Raw genomic sequence first — 5,622 nt, forward strand, 5'->3', positions numbered from 1 at the left:
TTTTTTCCTCCCCTCCCCTTATTTGGACACAGATTAGCATTTATAATAAAACCTATCTCAATTAGGATGGTAGAAGGATAAGGAAAAAAAGATATGGAAAACCCAGCGTATTTCCATCCATGTGGCAGTAATGGTACATAGACTCCAAATCCTACTGTAGCCAGGTAGATAAAAAGCAACAAAGCAACAAACTCAAAAAGGAGTGGCGTGGTAAAGACCAACCATTCACTCTGGAATGTAGGGGTGGAGAAATTAGGTTATTTCTGCTAGCCAGCTGTTCAGGTCTGCTCTGCATTAATCTCTTCTCATAGCAATTCAGCTGCCAGAAATCAAAGAACTGCATGACTTTAAAAACTGCCCTCATGCTTTTTCTTTTTTTTTTTAATAAATAGCAAAGGGGCCACATTAGAAATATTTTTTATTTATTGCTAATATTTTAATGTAAATCCTGTCCCTATACTTGTGTATCTCAAAACAGACAGTGGAGAAAAATTGCTTCATCCTGAACCTCTGCTTACAAAGAAGTTTGCAAATGTGTGCTATGCCTTCTCAACATTCCCTTTGCTACCACTGAAGGTGGCTGTGCTAAGCATGATATTGATGCTTACCAAAAAAAAATATTCCACAGTTATTTAGACAATTCTTGATTTTCACTGACATATTTCTATCCTGTGGAAAAACAGAACTAAGCTGATTTCTCTTACCATTGCTGACATCCTTACTTCAACACAATTTTTGATATAGCAGCTATAACAGGAAAAAATTAAATTGCAAATCGGTCTTCAGTGGTTCCTTAAAATCCTTTGGTGCATTTAGAACAAATGCATTTCATTTTCTCAATTTGTTATAGGAACTCTGGGGTGGTTTAAAAAAACATCCTGGGAAATTCAACTCTATTTCAATGGCAGCAGCAGAAACATGAATTCAAACTGATGGCAACCCTCATAAGGTTTGTTGACATATGGTGCCACCTAGCTATATGATTTTATGCATGTAATTTATTACTATTACAGATTTAAATGTGTTGCCATAAACATACAGTCCTCTTCCAAATGAGCTAAACATGAAATATCTACCAGATAAACTTCATAAAATGTCCTTTTCTAGTGTATCTGGGACTACAGTTAAACAGAGAGATAGGTATATGTTAAATAAAACCACAGTACTAAGTAAAGTTTTTCAAATTCTTAATGTTTATATAGGACCATAAGATTACGGGCCATTACTGATTATTTCAAAGCTTTAAAATGTATTTTAATATGAACTTACAACCTGCACAGTCAAGAGCAAATGAGACATGGCTTAGGACTTTATTTCTCCTTCAAATAAGTAGCAACAGGACTGGCAGAATTGCTTCCTAAAGCTTTTCTTGAAATAAAACAGAATCATTCGGAAAATGCAACGGTGTACCAGTGGCATAAGGATAGGCACATACACGAGCAGCCACAAGAAATAGGAGCATGAGATTCTCTTTCAGCTTGAGAATCAGTAAAAATGGGCTATTACAAACAAGTTGAATTGAAAGAAGTCACTTTGTTTATTTTAAAACTTCAGGAATCTTTTTTTTTTTTTTTACCAGAGGCTGCAAACTTAGTCCAACCTTTCTATAAAATATAGAAGAACGAGATTTCTCAGAGAGAATGAAAGCTTTTCTTAAGGCACTTAGTGCACCCAGTCATGTGTATCAGTACGTTCAGCAAACAAATTACAAGTCAATGTCTGTCATTTATGGGAAGACACCACAGCATGCAAGCAAAAGCATTTATATTTGCTTCTGGGAAGAAGTTTTGTCTTAAAAGCATTTTTTTTCCCGGAGAACACAGGCAGTAGGCCTATTAAAAGGACTGCCTAGCACCCTTAGGACTGCAGTTAGAGATTGCTGTGTGTAACTGACATTGCTTAAGGGTCAGATAGGCTGAATAAATAAGTAAACCTTCCCCAGGCACAAAAAGCTTCCTGGTATGGTAGTGATACAAAGAACATACAGCCTTTTATACATCTAACCCATGCAGCCCATCAAGGCGGATTTACAGAATCTCGGGAAGTTTGAATGCATTCTGTCTGAAACCCAAGATGAAGATACCAAATAAGACACTGCATGTTATTTCAGTTTTCAACAGTATACACAGAAGTTTAAGCAAAAACCAAAACAAACCAGCATATTTCTCTAGAGGAATATTTTAAACATTCTACTGTGGAATTTTATTTAAGAGCTAAGGAAGGCAATTCAACAGTAAGTGTTTCAATAAAGATTTCCTCACCAACTGTAACTATTACTTAGAGTATATTACAGGAATCAATTGGTATTTACCATACATACTAAGTATGAGAAATCAGACCTACTGTACTAAAGGCCAAAACACATTCGTTTTAAAGACACTTTTCAATTAAAATTCTTTTAGGGAGGTACAGACCAAAACAAAGCTGTGTCCATGCAAACACTTTCCAACAGTCAACACGATCACAGTGCAGCAGATCATACATGTTACTTCCAAGAACCCACAGGTCATGATGAATCAGAATGCATGAGCAGCAAAGCAGCTCATTTCCTCTGACAACCCTGTGCTACTGTAGTTTGACTAATTAAACTTGTTTTAGTATCTTTTCAAGGTCTAAATCAAATTAATTGTTGGTAATAATTGCCTTGTATTTCCTTATATTTTCTAACCAGTACCTTTACTCACCATTGCATGCCTTAGTAATTTTCTGAACACTGTCTATAAGGGTCCTGGGAATAGAGAGATCTGAACTGAGACTTTCCTCCTCTGTTTAGGCTATAGATTCTTGACCAATTCAGTGTCTTCAGATTAAAAGATTCAAGCTGCTGAGCTCTGTGGCACAGTAGAACAACTGGTTCCTGTATCCCATTTCCAAAGTTTGTTTTCCTGCAAAACAGAGCCTTTGTTATGGACAGTAAGTTTCCCAGTTTGATTCCAGATGGGTCACGGTTAAATGTGACAAATTTATTTTCAGTTCTCCCAGAAACAGACCTGTCTTGTTAAAGGTCTACCCTATTGTTTAACTCAAGCTAAATCAAGTCATGCTTCTTCAATCCAAAAATTTCCTAAGGAAGTCTCTTCTATTACTCATCATAATCAAGTCTAAAATGGCAATCAATAGAGTTGGCTCAGCAATTCTTCAGTGAAAAAAAATTAGTGGAAATTTCATCCAGAAATGTCTGCATTAGCTACGATTAATAAAATGTGTTCGCTGACCTTTCTGGAAAATTCAAGTCTTCCATGATAATGACACTTCCTAGTAGCGTTAGAGGTATTCTAACCGTGTTCTATCCACATCTGAAGAGAGTCTAGCAGTCCTGATGAATGTTTAAATAATATTTCAGTGGAATTTGTCATCTTTCCATGGACTCACACAGGTAGACTATGAAAAACTATGCTTGACTGAAATCATCCTATCAAAATGTACCACACAGTATTATCTTCACCTTAAAGAGAAATCTCTATTCTTATTTAATCTAATATTTAATTTTGAAGATTAAATATTTCTCAGCAGGATTTACCAGTCAATATCCACATTCTCAGTACAATTATTACTTAGACTAGATTCCTCCATCTAGTCTGTCTCCTACCTGGAGTTCTTGCCTTCTCATGTAATAAAACTGAACTGAAGATAGTGCAGCTGCTTTCCCCATGTGAGGTTTCTTATCATTTCTCATAGGAAGCTATTCCAGAAAGCTGTAATCTCAGGTTGTTTCAGGAGGATGCTCTGATGGTTATACCACATAAATCTAAAAACCAGAACTGTATTCTATTCTTACAAACTGTGTAGAATTCATAAAAAGGAGACTATGTAAACATGTCATCAGACTTAAGAATTTTCCTCAAGACAGTTTCTAAAAAGTTGAAACACTTATTTTGTATGAAAACAGGAACAAAACTGTAACCCTTGGTAGATGTATTGAGCTACCCAGAGGCTGAATAGGCAGGGTATGTTTACATGTATGACAGTGATTTTATGATGTGTATCAGAATAAACAGTTAGGTTTATTTTATTTACTTAAAATATTTTCCTTAGGCATTATTGGAAATAAAGAATTTTAAAATATCAAATAGAATCATGACAATATAATCAAAATCACCTGCTTGTAAAACATAGTCCTCTTGGTTTCAAAAGATGCCATTTTTTATTTCATATCCCCCTTGATTCAGGTCTTGCTGTAACATTTTTTCATAAATCAAGCCTAGAATCAAACCAATCCTTTAAGGCTGACACAGGTTCCTTCTAGTAACATAACAGTGAAGGTTTGGCATTTCTTTGGGATGGGTATGGTAGCTGAATAGTAACCTAAATGTAAATGTTAAACCTGAACCTCCATTACTACATCAAATCTATGATACAGTAGCATTTATATTTCATTATCAACATTTAAACTCTCTCAAAAAAAAAAATCACAGAAGATGTTTTATAGCAAATCTCTCGTTCAAGTTCAAAAAATCCTTCCCAAAAGAATTACCCATTTGTGCTTTGGAATATGTTTACTATATACACAAAAGTAATCATCATCCCTCAGTAATTCATGGGATGAGTATCTTGGCTGTGCTATAACCTCTACCAGTTCTCCTCCTGCCCATTCTAGCTGTGCCACCCCAACTTTTCTTGACCAACACAACATATGCACTCTGTAAAAAAAAAAAAACCCAAACAAAAAAATCCACACACACACAAAAAACCCCCAAACCCCGAAGAGCTTGCAGTCTAACGATACACACTCCAACATTTCATTCTGCTCTCCAACCCCATCTTCCAGCTGAGGGGGCCAACAACCCCGAGGATAACTGGTCTGACTATTAAAGATCGAGGCAAAGAATGCATTAAGTACCCCAGCTTTCTCCTTCTTGGCAGCAATGTCAGAAGGCTGACATAGGTAAGACACTTACCTGATTTATCAGAGTATCTCATAAAAACCCATATTTCTGTTCAGTATTAAAGCAAGACACAAGAACGATGTACCGGCAGTGCGAGGGGTATGCTGCAGATTTTCCTTCTGAGAGAAGCACAGGTTTCAGATCCTTCACAATTGAAACAACTTATAAAAGCTTTGCTATCAATCTGTCCTTGCTAGGCAGTACTGATTTCAAGAGCTCCTGTTTCCTGTTTATTTCCAGCCTTTAGGCAGGCCACTGCTCCCTTGTTTTGCAAAACCGAAAGACTGGAGGGGAAGCAAACAGAACGTTTGAAACTCAAAAGGTTTTTGATGCAGTTCAGTTGGAAGTCCCACAAATGACTTGTGGCAACAGGAAGAGCAGGCAGCTAGCGTGTAGAGGGGAAAAGGCAGCCACCCGTGTCATAGCTGATTGAACATGAAATTACGTGTAACAGCCAAACAGAAACTCATACCCCTAAGAAGTGGGGTGGGGGAGGAAACAGTCTAGACCACAAATGCCAAACCTGAGCGAAGAGATCTTCCTACTTAGACTTTACCAAGACTTTGGTATCAGAAACTCCCAGTTAATTTTGTTTACGGCGACATGTGGCACGATGAAATTTATCTTCTGAGGCAGCACAAAAATTTAGACCAAAACTTCCTAGTATTTCAGACTTAGTAAAGATAAAGAAGCAAATTTTCCCCTGGCAAGAACAAGATATTTCCAAACATGAAAA

Source organism: Phalacrocorax aristotelis, chromosome 2 (genome assembly GCF_949628215.1).
Source record: "Phalacrocorax aristotelis chromosome 2, bGulAri2.1, whole genome shotgun sequence".
In the NCBI taxonomy this organism is placed as follows: domain Eukaryota; kingdom Metazoa; phylum Chordata; class Aves; order Suliformes; family Phalacrocoracidae; genus Phalacrocorax; species Phalacrocorax aristotelis.